We start from the raw sequence: 22,653 nt of genomic DNA, 5'->3' as shown, positions 1-22,653 counted from the left end.
CTCTCTCTGGTTTTCTACCACTCAACACCCACCTTTGTAAATAACTTTTTTAAACAATTAAGCTCTCCTCAAATTACCCAATTTGAATCTGCCATCTGCTTCCTACCAGGACTCTGACTGATATCTCTCCATTCCTCTGTATGCTCACAGGCCTTATTTATTGCTCTAAGTCTTCATGTACCATATCAAAGTCTGCTTTGAATTAATAGCTATTTTCCTCTGTGATTACATATTCCCAACCTGACTAAAGTTTCCTGAAGGCAAGGAATATGTATTACACTTTTATGTATGCTTCAATATTTTCCTCACCACCTCCTACCCCAATAATACTTAGCACAATATACTAAGCAGTTAATAAGGACATTATTAACAGGTCAATGTTCAAGGATAATGCTAAAAAGAGGGGGTGTGGGAATCAAACTAGAAAAACCTTCAAGTCTTCACCATTTTCTTTATTTCAAAAATGAATAAGGCTTAATTTTCTTATTTACTATTTGTAAAATGGGGATTAGGTACTTGCTCTTTCTACCTCACAGGAATGAAGAAAGAATTAAATCATGCAAAGCATGTAAAAGTAGTTTGCAAACTATAAAACATTGTGCTTTTTAAATGTAAATGATTATTACTTTTAGCAAGTTAATATCTAACCAGCTATAAAGGCTAGTGTTTCAAATGATTGATGAGAGAGGCAAACTTCCAAAGGAATGAATGCACGATTAGGCCATGAAATTTGAAAAAGTAGTAAGGAAAACACTTGAAAGTTTAAAGAATTTTCAATGAACAAAGCATTTGGACATCTTCTATTATCTTGTGTTCCTATTTTAAAAACATTTAAATTGGTTAGAAAAAGCAGGCCAGTTTAAAGCCTTAACAAACACACACTTGAAAACATCCAATTACAAGGATAATAGGTAATTGAGTGGTGGCGGGAATTGATGATTTACAAGTCTTGCTCGAAATTAAGCAAGTTCTTTTTTTGTGTTTTTTGTTTGTTTGTTTGTTTGAGACGGAGTCTCCCTCTGTCGCCCAGGCTGGAGTGCAGTGGCATGATTTTGGCTCACTGCAAGCTCTGCCTCCCAGGTTCACGCCATTCCCCTGCCTCAGCCCCGCCGAGTAGCTGGGACTACAGGAACCCGCCACCACGCCCGGCTAATTTTTTTGTATTTTTAGTAGAGGCGGGGTTTCTCTGTGTTAGCCACGATGGTCTCGATCTCCTGACCTCGTGATCCGCCTGCCTCCCAAAGTGCTGGGATTACAGGTGTGAGCCACCGCGCCCCACCAAGCAAATTCTTATAATAACTCAAAGACATCTCCACTGGCCTCAGTTTACATACCTCCTGGCTAGTGGAAGGCAGCTACATTGAATGCTACCAACTTTAAGGATCTGACAACAAACCTTCTGTACCTTAGAAATGGCTTCTAAAAGATCTGGAAAACAATTTTCCAGGAATTAAGGAAGCAACCAAAGTTATTGTAAAAAGTACACCTATTTTCCACAACATTGATGAAGAATTAAATAATCAATATAAAATACCTAGCTCAGTGCCTGATGCTGACATCATTCAGTGGGGGTAGCTCCCTTCTCCCTTATATTCAGATGCATATACATCATATATAATTATATTAAACATGCAGAGTTATAAATAAAAATTATACATAGGCTTAATTATAAATATATTGCATATGTTAAATGTATAGCAACATAATACAGATTGTGCTTTTGGAAACTTAACTGAGAACAAAATCTACATGCTTTTAATTATAGTAAATATGCCATGCATTAAGGAAAATTAACATTTCTCAAAATTCATATGCAAGAGAGTTGCTGCCTAAGACAATTTGCTGGAAAACGAATTGTGATCTGTACAGTGTCTTTGTGCTTGTTGAGAATTGCAGATATGGGAGTGTTCTGAGTATTTATTTTATGAACTTGTCCTAGGCATTATAATTACTTGTAAACTCAATCTCTATAGACCTTATAAAGAAGCTTTAAGAAAAAAGATCATTGAATCAGTTGACAAGAAATGAGAATTATAGATAACCAGCTAAAATGTATCTTTATTTTCTTGTGAACATCTCATGAATAATGGGAAATTGAGGAAGGCATCAGACGAAATCCATCTACAGGCTAGATTTGAGTGAATTAGGGTTTTTCAGGTTTCCTCCATCTCTTCTGCTTTTTCTTCCTGCTTTTCTTATTCCTCCGCTACTTTGTTTCTTAGGCTCTGCTTCCCTGCATTTGGGGACAGTTGCCATCCAGTAGAGCATTTCTGTTGGGCTGAGCTCTAGCACCAGGTCAGCACCAGCATAGACATGACTGACTTTTGGTTCAGGTGCTGCTCCAGGCTCTGCTCCAAGCAAATGTGGCCAGGTATTTGGTATTATGTAATACCTGTGTCTGAGAAATTCTCAAAGTGGCCTGGAGACATGGTTAGCACCAGTGTAACTCACAGAATATAAGCACTCCAGGAAAATCATCTTTTTAAAAAATTATCTTTAATTTTACATTGCAGGTGCATATATCTATAGGGTATAAGAGATACTTTGATACAGGCATGCAATGCATAATAATCATGTCAGGGTAAATGGGCATCACCTCAAGCATATATCATTTGTAATACAAACAATCCAATGATACTCTTTTAGTTACTTTAAATAGAGATGGGGTCTCACTGTGTTGCCCAGACTGGTCTCAAACTCCTGAGTTCAAGCAATCCTCCTGCTTTGGTCTCCCAAAGTGCTGGGATTACAGGTGTGAGCCACTGCACCTGGCAATACTCTTTTAGTTACTTGAAAATGTAAAATTAAACTGTTATTGATCGTAGTCAGTATGTTGTGCTATCAAATATTAGGTCTTATTCATTCTTTCTAACTATATTTTTGTCTCCATTACCCATTCCGACTTCCCCTTCCCCTCACCCCTCCACTACTCTTCCCAGCCCCTGGTAACCATCATTCTATTCTCTGTTTCCATGAGTTCAATTTTTAAATTTTTAGCTCCCACAAATAAGTGAGAGCATGCAAATTTGTCTTTCTGTGCTTGGCTTATTTTACTTAACATAATGACCGCCAATTCCGTCCATGTTGTTACACGTGACAAGATCTCACTCATTTTTACAGCTGAATAGTACTCCATTGTTTATAAGTACCACATTTTCTTTAACTATTCATCTGTTGAGGGACACATAGGTTGCTTCCAAATCTTGGCTATTGTGAATAGTGCTGCAATAAACATAGGAGTGCACATATCTCTTTGACATATAGATTTCCTTTCTTCTGGGTATATACCTATCAGTGGGATTGCTGGATTATATGGTAGCTCTATTTTTAGTTTTTTGAGGAACCTTCAAACTGTTCTCCATACTGGTTGTACTGTTTACATTCCCACCAATTTCTCCAAATCCTCACCAGCATTTATTATTGCTTGTCTTTTGGATAAAAGCCATTTTAACTGTGGTGAGATGATATCTCATTGTAGTTTTGATCTGCATTTCTCTGATAATGATGTTGAGCACCTTTTCATATATCTGCTTTCCATCTGTATGTCTTCTTTTGAGAAATGTCTGTTCAGAACTTTGGCTCATTTTTTAACCAGATTATTAGATTTTTTCCTATAGAGTTGTTTGAGTTCCATATATATTGTGGTTATTAATCCCTTGCCAGATGGGTAGTTTGCAAATATCTTCTCCCCTTCTGTGGGTTGTCTCTTCACTTTGTTGTTTGCATCCTTTGCTGTGCCAAAGCTCTTTAACTTGATGTGACCCCATTTGTCCATGTTTGCCTTGGTTGCCTGTGCTTGTGGGATATCGCTCAAGAAATCTTTGCCCAGTCCAATGTCTCAGAGAGTTTCCCTAATTTTTTCAGTTGTTCTATAGTCTCAGGTCTTAGATTTAAGTCTTTAATCCATTTTTATTTGACTTTTTATATGGAGAGAGGTAGGGGCCTAGTTTCATTCCTTTGTTTATGGATATCCAGTTTTCCCAACCCATTTATTGAAGAGACTGTCCTTTCCTCAATGTATGTTCTTGGACCCTTTGTTGAACCCTTTGTTGAAAATGAGGTCACTGTAGGTGTGTGAATTTGTTTCTGGGTTCTCTATTCTGTTTCACTGGTCTATGTGTCTGTTTTTATGCCAGTGCCATGTTATTTTGGTTACTACAGCTCTGTAGTATAATTTTAAGTCAGGTAATGTGATTCCTCTAGTTATGCTATTTTTGCTCAGGAAAGCTTGGGCTATTCTGGGTGTTTTGTGGTTCCATATAAATTTTAAGATTGTTTTTTCTACTTCTGTTAAGAATGTCATTGGTATTTTCATAGGGATTTCATTGAATCTGTAGATTGCTTTGGGTAGTATGGACATTTTAACAATATTGATTCTTTCAATTCATGGACAAGGAATATCTTTCCATTTTTTTGTGTCCTCTTCAATTTCTTTCATCAATGTTTTCTAGTTTCCATTGTAGAGATCTTTCCAGGAAAATCATTTTGAGGTCACTTCTAAATCTAAGATTCTATGACTACCAATTCAGAATGAGATTCAATTAATATGTGTTGGATGACCATTGCATGCCAGCTGTTCCCACATATACAGTCTCATTTATTTCTTACAAAAAATACCACAGTACAGTTTTACCATAGTTTATTGACTCGGAGATGCCAGTAGTTATAAGCTGAATCATTATTTTATATGCCATTAAGACTGAAAAATATTCCCAATTAAATTTTGACACAATATTCTCTTATCACTTAGCTTTTTGTTGTGTTCATCTCAAAAGCACTCTCTTAAACTTATATAGACATAGCTTTTCATTACATATCATTTTGTGTGTACGCTGAAGGGAAAATACAGCAAAATAAATTAGTGAAGGTTTTCTGAAAACCTCTTCACTTTCAGAGTCTGACTCTTCTGAATTACTTTTCTGTTGAGTTGTCCAAAGATGCCCAGGTTCTTGTGCTTGATATTGTCCTCTGGACCATCAAGTGCATTGGTGATTCTTCTGTTCTTTAAAGAAAATGTGGCATATATGCACCATGGAATACTATGCAGCCATGAAAAAGGATGAGTTCATGTCCTTTGCAGGGACATGGATGATGCTGGGAGATACATTTAATAATAAAATTCATGCCATGTTCATAGGTGGAAAGCTAAATATTAAATATCCATTTTCCTGGAAAAAAAAAAGAGGGGCTCCGCTATTGTCTCTGATAGTTTCTTTCATGCTGCTTATGCCTATTTTGCAAGTTTTGATGCTAGGACATTGTTTTTATCTTATTGTTGTGGAAAATTGTACACTCAAATTCCTCAAATTCTTCTTAAATGGTCAGAAGAGCTATAGGTCCAGTCATGCCTTCAGGAATAACAGTAAGTTCACACCTATGCAAGCAATAACAGCCATGTCACTACTGCCCTGTGACTATCCAAGACAGTAAGATGTTGCTAATTGCAAGATGTTAAAATGCCAAAAGCATATCTTAGAATCAACAATTTAGGTATTATTACCATAGATGAGGCTCAGGGACATTTTACCTGGTTCCCTGTGAAAGCGGTGGGAAGAGAATTAAGTTATTGAGTATCTACTTGTTTAAGTATCCCAGAAAGTTCATTTGTGTTATATCATTGAATGCTCAGGAAAACACTCTTTGAAATATGTGTTGCTTTACAGATGAGAAAGTTAAGATTAGAAGGTGAAATAATTTGCCCATAATCATAGATCATCAAATGGCAGAGCCAGAATTTAAACCCAGATCTGTCTTGTTCTCAGCTAGACCAGTCCATAAAGGTTGGAGTGGGATTAGAAGACTGGACAAGAAAGACAGCTAAGACTCAGAGAAAGCACTCTTTCACAGACCAGCACACTGCCAGTATTAAGGATACACATGAAAGAGTGGATGAAGTTCCTCAGTGTCTGAGGTTTGGTGGTTAATGGAATCAGCTTCCAGCCCACTGGCTCACTGCTTTTTATACCCTAGGCTAGAAATGGGGTCTCATCAGTTCTCAGAACTCTAGCACCCATCATATGGAGAAGTCACACTACACAAGTTAGTTATATTCTTCTCCATTCTGTTTCTTATCATTTCATCCAGCTTGCTGTAGATCTAACTATGACCTCCTGACTCAAATGACCTACTACTGAGCATAAAGCTTGTACTTTCTTTTTTGTTTGATTTTTGTTGGTGTTGGCGTTGCTTTGTTTATTTGGCCCTAAAGTATTAAAAGGGTGTCATTTTATAATGTGATCCCAAAGAAGTAACTTAAATGAGCATTTTCTTTTCATTTTATTCAACATTTAGACAATAATGAACCAAGAAAATGTTTAGTATAAACCTGAAAAGAGCACAGCTGTTTTTGAGTGTTATACCTGAGGCTAAGATTTCTGCTGTGGGCAGAAGTGAATGGCTGGACATAACATTTCATCATTACAGATTACATTGTTGCTCTGAGCTCCTTCAGCTCTTGGCAGGCAGCCCGGGGCTGTGTATCTAAAATGAAAAGCCAAAGGGCAAGAAGTCAGTCCAAGATGGGGCTAGAGCTCTCCACGAATGGAAGTGTTTGATGAGTGCTCTGACTTCCCTTTTTGACACCCTTGTTCTACATCCTCTGTATTTTGACTCACTCCAGTTTGAAAACCTATTCTTTTGGGACACTTCACACAAAGGAACAACACTTCCCTTCAGTTCAGCAGACCAAGTTAATGCAACAGGTCCAGACAGAAGGTCTCTGGGACATGGGTGGGAGTTGGGATAAGTCTCCTTGATTTTCCCACAAGACCTTGATCTTTACATAAGACCATCTGAATGGGAACATCAGGATCCAAAGACTTTCACACAGGCAAACCAAAGTAAGGTGGCCAATGTTGTTGGAATGCCATGGTTGATAGTTGGGTCTCTAATGTCAGAGAGCTGGTATTAAACATATCTATAGGGAATGGGGTCTACCTAGCCTTGATTCAAGGTTCAGTAATGGTGATTCTAGGTACAGGTCAGTAGGAATTGTTGGAGCACGTGTGTGTGTATGTGTGTGTGTGTGTGTGAGAGAGAGAGAGAGAAAGAGAATGTGGAGTTCTGACTGAGAAGGTGCAGCACAGGAAGACCATGCTGAGAGGAAAACTAGAAGCTATAATTTGAGGTGGAAAATGTAAGCAGATATAGGTTATTGTGGAGCTTTCATAATCTTACTCCCTCATTCTTCATGTTTTATCTTCATAAACCCTTTTTACTTTTTCCTCATTGGCCAATTTATTCACTCAATAGATACTCATGGAGTTTCTATGATTCTGCATTCACTTTACTCAGGGAAAATGTTCATTCTCATTCAATTTCCTTATGGAAAAGAGAACTATTCTAAATATGCCTCCACATATCCCCTCTGGAGTGCACTATAGACTCTTTACTGCATCATCTCACTCTTCAAGGCATTTCCTTCTAGAAAGGCTCAATGAATGCTCAAATGCCTCCCACAAAGGAAGCCTGAGGCAAGATTTAGACCCACCATCCATCTGGAGGCACGCATTGTTATCTCTGTGCTGAAAATTCCAAATGAGGCATAACAGTCTGAGAGATTTGCCAGTTCTAAATCACTGATTTGCCCTTCCACTGGCATCCCATTGTCCTTAAAATCATGGACAGGAAAAAAAGGTTTAAAAGAAGGGAGGGAGTCGTGAGTGGAGAAAAGAACAAAAAAGGGAAAGGAAGGGAAAGGATGGAGAGGGAAGAGAAAGAAAGAAAAGAAAATAGCCATTTCACTCTGCTGGTGGGAGGAGAATAATTCACTGAGTTACGAAAGCATCCTAATCCAGGGTCCACTTGTGTGTGTGTATGCACATGTGTGTGTTTGAACATGTGTGTGTGAAGACGAAAATAAGTACATGCAGTTTTTGTATTGCTTCAGAAATTTATTAAAATTTATCACATTTGATCCATGACCAAAGTGCTATTTATGTGCATTACAACTAAAGTATGACTACATTTAAATTACCAAATAAGCCGAGCTGAATAATCTCTACAACTGAAAATGAGATGCTCCCTCTTTCTTGGCCCTGACTTAGCATTCCTTGATTGAATTACTGGTAGTTCTGTTTCAATTTAGACCAACTTCTTCTCTTCATCAAGGGTCAATTTTGGCTCAGAGACATCATATATTTTCAACTTCTCTTCAGATTGAATGTTTTGGTGACTATACTAGTACTGATGGTAATTATCAGGCAGAGATAGGGTACAAAGTCATCCTGTATAATAATTAGCACTCTCTCCTCCAATTTGACTTTCAACCTTAGGGTCAGTCAGAGACTCTGCAAAGCTTTGCAGGGACAGATATATCACTGCTGTCTTGATATGGTTTGTCTGTGTCCCCACCCAAATCTCATCTTGAATTCCCACGAGTTGTGTGAGAGACCTGGTGGGAGGTAACTGAATCATGGGGGCAAGTCTTTCCTGTACTGTTCTCATGACAGTGAATAAGTCTCACAAGATCTGATGGTTTTATAAAGAGGAGTTCCCCTGCACAAGCTCTCTTTCTTTGCCTGCTGCCATCCATGTAAGACATGACTTGCTTTTCCTTTCTTTCCACCATGATTGTGAGGCCTCCCAAGCCACGTGGAACTGTAAGTCCATTAAACCTCTTTTCCTTTGTAAATTACCCAATCTTGGGTATGTCTTTATCAGCAGCATAAGAATGGACTAATACATGTCTCCATAACTATGAGTTGTGGCACCTGTTTCTCTCATTCTGAGTTTTCATAGACTCTTGTGCAAGAAATTATGCTTGAAAGAATTCATTTTTGCATTCTTGATCGTTCTATTATATTCATTCAAATTACTTGTCACATGAACATTATCAGCAAGTTACCACAAGCATTGCAGTTACTCGTGTGCAACTTTATTATACTTCCACAAGTTATAGCACTATGGAGGATGAGAACTTTGCCATTCTATTCATCTTTCTGTGCACTTAGTAGATACTCAGTGAATGTTGCAGAATCTATGAGGAGTTGTCATTTCTAAATGAATGCTCTTCTAGAATAAATAAGAATTTTCAGGTGTTGACAAATGGTATTCTCTTTGATATAAACCAGTTCCAAATTGCTGAGTAGTTTAGAATTTGTTTGATGTTGTCAGTTTGGGCACAGCATCATTATTTTTAGCAGTAAGTACCATTTTTAAGTGGTTATCTATCTGCCAAGCACTGTGTTTAACATATAATTTTTTTCTAATCTACTAAATAATCCTGGATATAAATTCTACCATTTTGATTTTAAAGATAAAGAAAGTGAAGCTTAGAAAGGTTAAGTAACTCGACCAAGATTGCATACATAAACAGTGAGTAATGTTGCTGGGATTCTTACCACAGCGGGTCTGCATTCATCTCCTACATCATCATACCTCTCATAACCCAACTATAAGGAAAAAAAACAGAAACTCCAAAGATTATTTGAGATGTGTAACTTATGCAGTGGGTAGCTCTTCTGGAAGCAAAACTATTTTACCTTTATATAGCATTTTAGAATGTATTAAGTACTTACTCATATTATGACTTTATTTGTTCTTCACTGAAACCTTATAAGATATTGTTTTTATTTTTATAGTCCAAAGAATTTATAGATAATCTTACTGGATCAGAAAGACTGGAAACCTGCCCCAGGACAGAAGTTGCAGAGCCAGAACTAATCACAGGATTTTTGTGGTTTCTACATGATTCAGCATCCCAAAGATAGCAAGGAATCCTAAAAGACTGAACAGAGAAGCAGTCAGCGGATGGGCTCTAGTCTAACACTGTGGAAACAGAATTGGAAGTCAAATATGTGCCAAAATGTAATGCTGATAGCATGTACATTCAAAGAACATATATAGCAACCACACTTCAGTGCTGATTGGGCAGGGTTTCCATAGCAATATGATTTATTTCCAGTAGAATTTTTCAACTGAAAAGAGTAAGCTTCCCCTCATTAAAAGAAATAAATTAAAAGTTCATCAATATTTGTTTTTCCATTATACACAGATCATAATGCCTGGTTATGGCAAAAAGACAGCAGTTCCCACCAGAGAGCAAAAAGGAAGTAAAGCTACCATTGTTGATCTGAAACTAAATGGATTCTTGTCCGTTGTGAGGAGCAGCAGCCTACAAAGCACACTGAATGCCAAATGTGTTGCACTAGGGCTACAGGTCTGGCTCCTTCATACCTGCACTGTACTATAATGCACAGATGTTTACACTGGTCTTCCTTAAGTAGAAAAAAAATTAAAGAGGAAGTGAACGATTTTCTTCTAGCTTTCTGTAGGGCTAAGGGAACACTTAGGCTTGAATGGGGCAGAGAAGTCAAGAACTAGAAGAAAACAACAATAATAAAAGTTAACATTTTTTGCATTCTTACTTGGTGCTGGACGCTATTCTAAGTTTCTCCTATGAATTATCTCAGTTACTGTCCCCAACAGCCCCATGAGGTAGGTATTACTACTCTCCCTGGTTTACAGATGTGAAAACCAATGCGCAAGAAGTATCCTGTCCAAGGGCACACATTTGGGGATTGGCAAAGCTAGGATTTAAGCTCTGGAATTTTGGCCCTCAAACCTGAACTTTTAACTCCTTGTCTACACAGGGAAGGAAATTAAAAAGAGAAACTTTCATGCTCAAGCTTCTACAGTGTCCTATGTGACCAAACTTGAGATCTTAAGCTGCAGGTTCGCTGGGATTTCCATCATCCCAGGCTGGCTTTTCATCCACAGACTAGGGTGCTTGGAGAATGAAAAGAGACTCACAAGAAGCAAAGCCATGAAACTGATAAAGGCATCTGTTTTTCTAATGCTTTTTCATAAACATACTCATTCCTCTATAATTTCAAATATACAGCTTTCTCCAAAACTCCCTCCACAGCTCAAAGTCTGCTGAAGCCCAGATTTTGGTGAAGCTGCAATTTGATTAGCTGATAATAAATATTTCAAGTTCAAACCTTCAATTTGAACTTGAAATAATTTGCCATTCAGCAATTGTCGTATTTGGGAGAAATAGGGTCTGATCCACATTCATTTCAGCCAAGGAATGATGATATTGTACAATGGCTGCATTCCACACACCAGCTATCTTTGATGACCTTGCAGATAAAAATATCTTGATTAAAAACAAGTACTTTGGCAGCTACTTGATGAGAGCAAAAACCAGAAAAGTTTTTCTGTGAGCTGGAGTAAGAAGATAAATATTGGGGAAGCAGTTTTGCATAGCCATTAATAATGTCACTTCTTCAGGAGGGTCAAATCTCATTTCTACCATCTACCAGTAACCTTGAACAAGTTATGTAACCCCTCTAAGGCTCAGTTTGCTCCTTTACAAAATGGGGCAAATGGTACCACCCTCATAGTGTTGTAGAAATTAAGTGAGATAATAAATATTTAGCAGTTAGAATGGTATCTGGCACACTATAAGCCTCGGCCCTGGCTTCCTTTACCTTTGCATGCCAATGATACTAAACTTTTTGAAGTTGTCCAGACATGCCATGTTATATAAGGCATCCGTGCCTTTCTACTCTGCCTGGAAGTCCTATCTCCTATATATTCTCTTGAAAAATACCCTTCATTCTTCAAGTTCAGCTGAAGTTACTCATGTCTCACCCAGGCAGTCTTCCATATCTCTTCTATCCTTCCACTGTTTCTAGTAATCCACTTCATAATGCTTATTTAAACTGCAATGATTTGCCAGAATATCTTTCTCTTCATTCAACTATTTGAGTATATATTAATCCCCAGTGCCCAGCACAGAGCCTGGCACATGATGGGCCAATAAGTAGTTGTATTCAACAACTACTTATTGTAGTCAACAAATACTGAATTTCGGTATGAAATCCAGTCATATTCAACAAATTAAAATGATAAAATCTTCAGGAGGTAGTAACAATCTAATATGATCAATCAGAAGGGCTCTAACCATGAAATCTAAAGTACATTCCCACTTTGGTTTTAACTGAACCCCAAAGCTTTAGAAACTATAGTCCCATTAGACCCAGAAGAGATTATAGATAATTTTGTAATGAGGCCAGTGAAGCAGTTACAATGGCATCTGGCACACTGTAAGCCTCAGCCCCTGCTTCCTTTGCCTTTTGCATACCAGTGACACTGAACTTTTTCTCAGCCTGAAAAAGAGGCTGAGATCTTGACCCAACTTCCACAAGAGAAATTCCACAGAATTCAAATTCTTATTTCATGTCCAAATCAGCACATAGTAATTGATTTTTTTGCCATCTAGTAAGTTTTACAAATAATAATGGACCAGGGGACACTGATATATAAAAACACATTGTCTTAGTCCATTTTGCATTGCTATAAAGGAATGCCTGATACTGGGTAATTTATAAAGAAAAAAAGCTCATAATTGAGATGATTTGGTTCATAATTCTTATGTCTGGAAAAGTTAAAGATTAGGCATCTGATGAGAGCCTCAGGCTGCTTCCACTCATGGCAGAAGATAAAGGGGAGCCAGCTTGTGCAGACATCACATTCTGAGAGAGGAAGCAAGAGAGAGAGGAGAGGTGCCAGGCTCTTTTTAACAACCAGCTCCCTTGGGAACTAATAGAGAACTTACTCCTCACCCTAACCTCCACCTCCACCCTCAGGGAAGGTGTTAATCTATTCATGAGTGATCTGACCCCATGACCCAAACTCCTCCCATTAGACCCCATCTCCAATATTGGGGATCAAATTTCAACATGAGATTTGGAGAGGACAAACATCCAAACTGTAGTACACATCAAGAATAACTAGAGTATTTTTTTTTTCACGCTAAACTAAGGATCTATGGAAATAGTGATATCCCTTTTATTGTTCCAAAGGGACATCCAGTTGTTGAGCAGCTTCACTATAATGGAAACAGAGCTAAGACCTAAGTCTGGAAACTAGCCCATCCACACAATTCATAGCTCCCCAGGCCTAGACTACTGTAGCAGGGAGGATGAGAGCATATTGAAAAGGACAGAATATTTCCACTTTTCCTGAATGAGATCTGAGAGAATATGCACTAAACAAATACCTTATAAAGTCACACTGTAGAACACCCCCTCCGCACCCCAACCCCATGTAGCCTGTTGACCAGACTATATAAGGCTGTATCAGCTCATAACCAATGGAGAGAGCCAAAATCATAAGTATCAGGCAAAGGCCCCAGAGCAGAGGGAAAAGCAAGGCTTTTTCTCAGGCAGACTCCATGAGAAAAGCCAGATTACACAGGGTGTCTGCAGGCTTGGGGGGGACGTATGAGGTCCCACAAAATTACTTTACAGACTAAAATTGCTTTTGTGTACATCCATCTACAATGTCATGGTCAGAAGGAATATGTGTGTGTATACACATAAAAACACATACCATATTTTCCTCAAGATACAAGACAATCTGATACTCAAAAAAAATCAATCTGATACTTAAAAAAATCAATAGGAAGGCAAAAGTGTGTCCAGCTGGAGTCCACAAAATCCAATTTACATTTCTCATCACTTTTCCATGTGGCTGTTTTCAGGTTTCCATAGGAGGACAATGGGTATTCCCTACTCTGATATTTCCTTCCATGTGGTGGGTGGTCAGTGAGAGTGATGCTCTACTGTCTATCTGCTCCTTTAATGGTTCCTGTCCAATAAGAGTGACTGATCTTATTGGTGAGTTTAGGAAAGGAACTAGGCAAAAGTAGCTCAGTCTTTTCTCTCTCCTTCCTCTAGGGAGTCGACTGCTCACAGAAAGCAAGCATTCTGTTCTAATTCTGTGCTGTAAGCTTTGCAATAAGAGGCTCCATATGAGAAGGCTGGTGGTTGCCCAGCTGGGCTTATGACAGGTGGGTCTGTCTGATTCTGGGTGCAGAATAGGAAGTTAATTCTTCCTGCACCTAAATCACATTCACCAACCTAATCTATACCATCAAAAAAGCTGATATGTTGGACACCAGCTGCCTGATTGGTTCAATTTTGAACCAATTGGTTCAAAACTAGATAGAAGAAAAGGAGTACATGGGCATACTTCAAAAATATTGTGGGTTTGGTTCCAGATCACCACAACAATGTGAAATCTTTTTTTCTCTCAGCAGTAGATCTCAACAATAGGCTTAAAATATTCAGTAAACTATGCTACAAAGAGATATGCTGTCATTCAGACTTTGTTTTCCCATTTATGAAGCATAGGCAGAGTCGGTTTAGCATAAACATTAAGAGCTTTAGATGTTTGGAATGGTAAAAGAGCATTGGCTTCAACTTAAGGTCACCAGCTGCTTTAGCCCCTAGCAAGAGTCAGCCTGTCCTTTGAAGCTTTGAGGCTAGGCATTGACTTATCTTCTCTAGCTGTGAAAGTCTTCTTCCAATAGAAGACTGTTACATCTCCATTGAAAATCTGTTGTTTTGTGTAGCCACCTTGATCAATTATCTTAGGTAGTTCTTCTGGACAACTCGCTGCAGCTTCTACATGAGCACTTGCTGCTTCACCTTGCACTTTTATGTTATGGAGATGGCTCCTTTCCTTAAACCTTATGAACCAACATATACTAGCTTTGAACTTTTCTTCTATAGCTTCCTCACCTCTCTCATCCTTGATAGAATTGAAGAGAGTTAAGGCTTTGCTCTGGATCAAGCTTTGGCTTAATGGAATGCTTACTGGGGAGTTGAACAGAGGAGGCTTCCAGGGGGAATAGCGTGAATGTGTGATCTACTGGGCTTCATGGCTGCAGGGTGATATCACCATGGCTCATGGATAGAGGGGAAGGAGCCCAGATGGATGAGCCAAAATGACTCCACCAGGCTGGGTCACAGGGTGACACATTAGCCTGGGTTCCAGGCTAGATGAAGACCTCATAGACTTCATAGAGACACTCCAGATGCACAGGCTAAGGGGGAAGTTTGGAAAGGAAAGGCTCTGACGGAGCAAACAGATGGTATTGAGAAATCTTCTCAAAAGAACTTTGCATCATCCTCTGCTTTGGTTTTGCAGATGTGATTACATCAACTCCCAAGGATGAGAGAATTTGCCACAGATCAACAAGCATTTTCAAACAATAAAAATTGTATAGTATGTATCTCACCAATTTTAAGGTGATGAGTGAGCCTGGCAAATTCCAATTTTCATTATGAGAAAGACTAAATAGAATGTATTATTTTTGTATGCATGCTTTCATATCTAAAGATTTAGGGTTTTACATAACATGCTATGTTTTTTTCCATTTTCAGACACACCCAGATGTTTTTAATCTATGCAAAATAATGATGGATACTTGCTACCTTCTTCAACTAATTTTCAAGTGTATTTATATAAAATAAAAGAGTCTTTTAAAGCACAACTTTTTTCAAATGTATTTGTTACTGCACCTTTTGCCCTGGAAAATTATTTTTCTATTTTTATTTTTATTTTTTGAGACAGGGTCTCACTCTGTCACACAGGTTGGAGTGCAGTGGTGTGATCACAGATCACTGCAGCCTCGACCCCCACAGGCTCAAGTGATCCTCCCACCTCAGGCCCCTGAGTAGCTGGGACTACAGGCATGCACCACTATACCAGCTGATTTTTAAAACTTTTTGTAGAGACAGAATCTCACTACATTGCCCAAGCTAGTCTCAAACTTCTGGTCTCGAGCCACCCTCCCACCTCAGCCTCCCAATGTGCTGGGATTACAGGCATACGCCACCACACCCAGCCTTATTATTTTGCTCTTTAGAGATAAGATACCCAAACTTCAAAAATATTGTTAATTTGGTACAAGTTAAATCTCAGAAATTTTGGAAACAATCGCCTTCTGTAATATATGTAAAATATTATACACAGTGTCTGGCATACAGTTAGTGCTAAATAAAAGTTTTTCCCTCCCTTCTTCCTCCTCACTTACCTCATTGCCAGGGGCCATTTGGGAAAGAACCCTACCTTATCCTTCCTGCATTGGCGTTCCCATTCCATTCCCATTCCTAATCTCCCTGAAGATACGAAAAATCTTCAAGATATTTCTGCCTAAATTGCACCAGGTGCTGAGAATGCAGAGATGACTCAGTCTTTGCCCAAAGAAGCTGACAGCCTAGAGGGGGAGAAAGGCATGAAAACCTTTAACAAACTCAGTCAGACACTCACCTGTCTGTATCTAATTCTATGGTTTTCTGTTACATTATGCTGTGATCATCTCACCTGGCTAGCTCTCCACTGGTTTTCTTCTTCCTTGGACCACTGTCTGATGAATGGGGTCAGCCCTTATAAATTAGGCCTGCCTCACACAGCCCTTCAAACTAAACTGCAGAAGAGTAATAGCTACATGGCTAGGCTTAATAGAGGCCTTAAACAGGCTTTCTAAATGAAGGAGAATCTGTTCTTGAAGAGGGAGATAGTTTTAAAAGTAAGTATTTGTGTAGCAAAGACACCTACCTACTCACAATTTGGATTTTAGGAAACAATTTTTCTCACTTCTTTTCATTTTTACCCATCAAACCTTCCATTTAATAAGTACATATGGAGTGCCTTAGACCAGGCATTGTGTAGGGTTAAGATGAGTTGAACATGGTGCCTGCCCTCAAAGAGTTCACAGCCAAGGAGAGAAGAAAGGCAACTCAACAGGAAATGAGAGGGGAGTGTGATGAAGGTAATGGCAGAGTCATGCACATGGAGCTTCAGAAATACAGAGGAGATTCACTTCAATCAATTTGGTAACATTTGTTCCTTCACAATGTCTCCCTGGCCAAGTTAATCTCCATTACTGTAAGAGCAGTGATCCTGGCACAGAGAATAAGAAGGTTATTTTTCCTGATTCCAATTTGGCTCCCAGAAAAGTGGAAGTGGTATGTCTTAAAGTTTGCATTCTTACTGCTAAAGCAGTTAAGGTTATTAAGATATTGGTCTCAGTCTGACAGTCTTCTGGACTCTGTATTCAACATCCCTGAGAACATCTCAGGATGCGCATCTCAAAAAATGGCAGCAGGACTGTCAATGGCATAGTCAGAGCTCCTCCCAATAAAGTCTGGGTTTAGAACTGGTTTTGTCCACACTGAACAGAAACTTATCCCCTCATATTTCCACTCTTGGTCCATTGGTATCCCACTAACACTTGGTGTGCATCATCACCTCTTTGCTTTTTGCACCTCCAAGCTGGATTAGACATTTTCATTTCTCTCTAATTCTTTCTCTCTCCTGACATCCCACTTTTTTTTTTTTTTTTTTTTTTTTTTGAGGCAGGGTCTCACTCTGTCATCAGGCTGCATGCAGTTCAGTGTCACCATCAAGGCTCACTGCAGCTTTGACCTCCTGGGCTCAGGTGGTCCCCCTACTTCAACGTGTTGAGTAGCTGAGACCACACAGGAGCACTCCACCATGCCTGGCTAATTTTTGTATTTTTTGTAGAGAGGGGGTTTTGCCATGTTGCCTGACCTTCTAATTCTCTTTTTTAAAGGTGTGTCCTCTAACTCTTTATTCTCGTATCAGGATGGATGAGCTGTGGGGCCAAGGAGACTCTCTCACCTGATTCCAGTTCAGAGAACTAAGAGATATGGCATGTCCTTTCTTGGGTTCTACCACTGCTATTTCTAAAGTAAGAAGTTTTGTAGTGCTAGGGGTAAATATGGGGTTGGAAGAAAAGACCTAGGCCAGGTGCTATGGCTCACGCCTGTAATCCCAGCACTTTGGGAAGCCAAGGTGGGTGGATCACCTTAGGTAAAGAGTTTGAGACCATCCTGGGCCAACATGGTGAAACCCTGTCTCTACTAAAAATACAAAAAAAAAAAAAAAAAAATTAGCTGAGCGTGGTGGCACGTGCCTATAATACCAGTTACTTCAGAGACTGAGACAGGAGAATCGCTTGAACCCAGGAGGCGGAGGTTGCAGTAAGTGATCGTGCCACTGCACTCCAGCCTGGGCAACTCCATCTCAAAAAAAAAAAAAAAAAGAAAAGACCCAGTAAACGCCCTGGAACCTGTGGCAGAGTGGAAGGTAGGGGAGACCAGAACATGAAAGTGGGCCTGGTGTGGCCAGAGCTAAAAGTTAGGAGGTAGTCTTATCAACCAAGCCAAACTCAGCCTAAGATGGAGAGATTAAAAGTGCTTAAAAATATATTAATTTCTTAAAATAACATTTAAACAGGCCGGGTGCAGTGGCTCATGCCTGTAATCCCAGCACTTTGGGAGGCCGAGGCAGGCGGATCATGAGGTCAGGAGATCGAGGCCATCCTGGCTTACATGGTGAAACCCCATCTCTAAAAAATACAAAAAATTAGCAGGGCATGGTGTCAGGTGCCTGTAGTCCCAGCTACTCGGGAGGCTGAGGCAGGAGAATTGCTTGAATCCAGGAGGCGGAGGTTGCAGTGAGCTGAGATCATGCCACTGCACTCCAACCTGGGCGACGGAGCAAGATTCTGACTCAAAGAAAAAAAAAAAACTTTTAAACATAAATAGAAATCAAGTTTAAAATATTTTATGCTTTGACACAGACAGTTGTTTTAAAAATTGTTTGGCAATTATGAAATTTTTGGTAATGTTTTACAAATTATTGGAGTTGCTGGAAACATCACTAGGGTTTTAAGGGAGAGCTATTTATGAAAGTAGGGGCGCTTCAAGCTTCAAGCTTGTCATAAACAGCTCCTCCTTAAAACTTTAGGTGAGAGTAAGAGCTTCTCAAAAACTTTTTTTTTCTTATTGAAAAAAGATTTTACATTACTGTGTGATTCAGAAGTGTTGCTTCTGCTTTTGCCTTGTTGGGGAAAGGGAGAGACGCCGCTCCCAGGAGGGGAGGAGAAAGATGCTGTGTTTTTCTCCCTCTACTCACAGTTCTTCTTCAGTTCAATGAATGACAACGAGACTAAAATAACAGAGCAATAAAAGCAACTATGTATTGCTACAAGAACAACTATCTTACTTCATTGCAGAGTTAAGCTCTTTATAAGCCTAGAGACTTCCATAGCAAATCAAAGAGGGACAAAATTAAGATGTTTGCATGGCTTTTTTTTTATATGAACAGACACTTCTCAAAAGAAGACATTTATGTGGCCAAGAAACACATGAATAAAAGCTCATCATCACTGGTCATTAGAGAAATGCAAATCAAAACCACAATGAGATACCATTTCACACTAGTTAGAATGGCAATCGTTAAAAAGTTAGAAAACAACAGATGCTGGAAAGGATGTGGAGAAATAGGAACGCTTTTACACTGTTGGTGGGGGTGTAAATTAGTTCAACCATTGTGGAAGACAGTGCGGTGATTCCTCAAGGATCCAGAACTACAAATACCATTTGACCCAGCAATCCCATTACTGGGTATATAACCAACGATTATAAATCATTCTACTATAAAGACTCATGCACACGTATGTTTATTACAACACTATTCACAATAGCAAAGACTTGGAACCAACCCAAATGCCTATCAATGACAGACTGGATAAAGAAAATGTGGCACATATACACCATGGAATACTATGCAGCCATAAAAAATTAGTTCATGTCCTTTGTAGGGACATGGATGAAGCTGGAAACCATCATTCTCAGCAAACTAACACAAGAATAGAAAACCAAACACTGCATGTTCCCACTCATAAGTGGGAGTTGAATAATGAGAACATATGGGCACAGGGAGAGGAACATCACACGCTGGGGCCTGTCGGAGGTGGGGTGGGGACAAGGGGAGGGATAGCATTAGGAGAAATACCTAATGTAGAAGACGGGTTGATGGGTGCAGCAAACCACCATGGCACATGTATACCTATGTAACAAACCCGCATGTTTTACGCATGTATCCCAGAACTTAAAATATAACTTAAAAAAAAAAGAACTGGAAGAAAATGTAGAAAAGTACCTTAGCAGTTTCTATGAACCATAACTGATGAGGTTTAATGAATAACGTGCTAAAAACATACATAGATGTTTATTTCTGTAAATCTCACTCTATAAGGGTAGTGTTCTCTAATGTTCTTATACCTATTTTCAAAATGTCATATTTTACAAGATGATAACTGGGTAGAAAAGTGGGTTTTTGTTTTGTTTTGTTTTGTTTTGTTTTTTTCAGTTCACTTGCCTGCTATACAGATTCTCTGACCAAAACTAAAGTACCTCAAGTGACCTCAAGTCAGGATATACAAATTGCAGGAACACTCCGTAATGGGTTTGGGATTAGCACATTCTTAAGTAATGAATTTGCAAACTTAAATATAAAATGGTAAGGGGTACTCAGTAAATGCCTATCTGAATAATAATATGTCAAACTTACAGTGATCAAAACATCTTAATGATTGAACTTAAAGCACTGGGGGGAAAACCATTCTCTTTGAGCTCTGAAGGCAGTAAACATGAATAAAAGTCTTGCCAAAAATTATTTTGGAGGCCAAATGGTGACTTCTATGGTATTAATTGTCAGAGTTGAAATCAAAGTCAAAGCTACCTGTGAGAAAAATGAAATTTCTCAACCCTGAGAATGATAGCGTGATTTTTTTTTCCGGAGGTATGTGTAGATAATTCAAAACTGTAAGCTGGGTTTACCCTTTGGAATCACATATCTTGAAAGAGGCTAGATCACAAGAAAGCCATTCACTGCTCTCTTCCCTTCATGGGCACTGGCCTTTGGAACCCAGCCACCATGCTGTGAGGAAGCCCAAATAAGCCCCGGCAGAGAGACCACATTGGGAGGCCCCATATAGGTGTTCTGGCCAAGTGAGCCCAACAGAGACCCTAATCTACAGTATCCACTGCCAGGCATGTTGAGTGGAGATACCTCCAGATGACCCCAGCACCAAGCTGTTGAATCTTTACAGCTAAAAAGCCCCAGACGTGTGGAGCAGAAGTTAGCTGTCCTTGCCATGCACTGTCTGAATGACTCACAGGATCTATGAGTATTGTTCAGATGATTGTTCCATCCAGCTTAGTTCTGGGGTGGTTTCTCACGTAGCAATAGTAACTGCAAAAATATCTTTAAGTCTCCCAGTCCAGAGAAGCTCTGTTATAGTATCTTGAGAACAAATCTCCAGTCTTAATTCAGGATAGAAGAGAAGCAAATGCCGGCCATTTGGACTCAGAATCTAACAACTTCTTTAATGTACTTTCAGTTATGCTTATCCTTAATCACACACATACTCCCATTTCCAGAGGTCTTGGTGCCATCAATTCCTAAGCCTTTTGAGGGGTCCGCTAAATTTTTTCTCACCTTCCCCTTATGCCAGCTCAGGATTCCACTTTCTTTGCCTCTAAGGTCATTGCTTTAGTTCCCCAGCTTCCACAATTTTGTTGCTGTAGTCTTCTCTTCCATTTCTTTTTCCTGAGAGTTTATGCTTTAAAAAATCATCATATTGGTGTACTAATTGAATTTGTGGAGGAAATGGGATTAAATGAACATGTTCAATTTACTGTCTCCAATTAGAATTTTACCTAGCACTTGTATATCTTTTCTGGATGCTATGACTCTGTTTTCTTTTATTTTTTAATTAAAATCAATTACTCAAGAGCGCTGGATGCAAGAAGGCTTGTGCTTTATTGAAAACAGCAACAGCAACAAAAATCTTTACACTCACTATCTTTTTCAAATCTTTTAGTTCTTTGAGATTTGTCCAAACACATGTGAGTCTGAAATCTCCCCCTTTCTCTAATTCCAAACATCATCAAAGAGCTTTTGTGTATGGTCTGTGTTGCATATTCATAAGAAGTTTTAAAAACACAGACTCATTTCTGAAGGAGAAGACAACTTAAAGATAGAAAACAATGTAGAGAAAACACCAAGACTGTCAAAGAGCATGCCATAATTGTAAATAATAAGTAGATTGGATAAAATATTTACAGATTGAATGAGCTAAAGGTAGAGTAGGTGGTGTAGGCCATGGAGTCAAGAAAGTTAGAGGATTTTTTGCTGTGGTCACAGCTGTTACCACTTAACAGGACCTCTGACATGTCCCTTTTCCCCTGCAGACAGGGCCTTGGAGACTGCTGTTTCTGCTGTTGGACTCTTCACAAATGGGAGACTCTCCCTCTCCTGTTCTCTGTCTTTGCAGAAAAGAAAACACTTCTCCCTGGGGTACAATGTCCCCCCAACCTCTCAGCTGAGTCACAGACTTTCTGTTACTTGCTGCAGGTCTTCCTCATTGTCTCCGCTGGATGGCTGCAAAGGGCTACCCAGAGAAACCATTCTCCACAGTTAACCAGCACCTCCATCCCCTACTTCTAGACCTGCTAGTATTGGACAGCCATTCTGCTATTTCCCTACCGCATTCTGACTCATTCCAAACTCTAATTCTTCTCTATGTGGGAGCCTCTCTTTCTCATTCTCTTTGGGAAAAAAAAATTTTATATATATATATATATATATATATATATATACACACACACACACACACACACACACACACACACACATATATATATGTAAAATATATACTCTTTTTGTGGTTTTAAAAGGATCGGGTAGCCTGAAGTAGCTTTGTATGTGATAACCCTAGCCAATGAATGATCAAGCATCCTGTGATCATGTGAAAACCATGCCTATTAATTCACAAGTGTTTTCTTTAATAGATATGAGGTTGGTAGTCCTTAGAAGAATTGTATATGTTCAAGTATTTAGTTTTTTAAAGTAAGCTTGAAATTTCTCTAAGTGTAACCTTAAACTAGTGTCATTTATTTTAAAATAGTATATAAAGCTTTTTTTTTTTTTTTTTTTTTGAGATGGAGTTTCGCTCTTGTTGCCCAGGCTGGAGTGCAA

General features: G+C 39.0%; 1 long non-coding RNA gene across 3 annotated transcripts in view; it reads right to left on the bottom strand.

Annotated features, from left to right (window-relative positions):
* LOC129143652 (uncharacterized) overlaps positions 1-22,653 on the bottom strand; it is a 663,501-nt gene that overhangs the window by 386,430 nt on the left and 254,418 nt on the right. For all 3 annotated transcript variants that reach the window (XR_010155385.1, XR_010155383.1, XR_010155384.1), the window contains one exon: positions 15,868-16,015. This is a non-coding gene — a long non-coding RNA (uncharacterized LOC129143652). The remainder of the gene's footprint in view (positions 1-15,867; positions 16,016-22,653) is intronic.

This window comes from Pan troglodytes, chromosome 2, assembly GCF_028858775.2.
Source record: "Pan troglodytes isolate AG18354 chromosome 2, NHGRI_mPanTro3-v2.0_pri, whole genome shotgun sequence".
NCBI classification, from domain to species: Eukaryota; Metazoa; Chordata; class Mammalia; order Primates; family Hominidae; genus Pan; species Pan troglodytes.
Note: the sequence above shows the minus strand (reverse complement) of the source record. Positions and strands in the feature narration are given on the sequence as shown.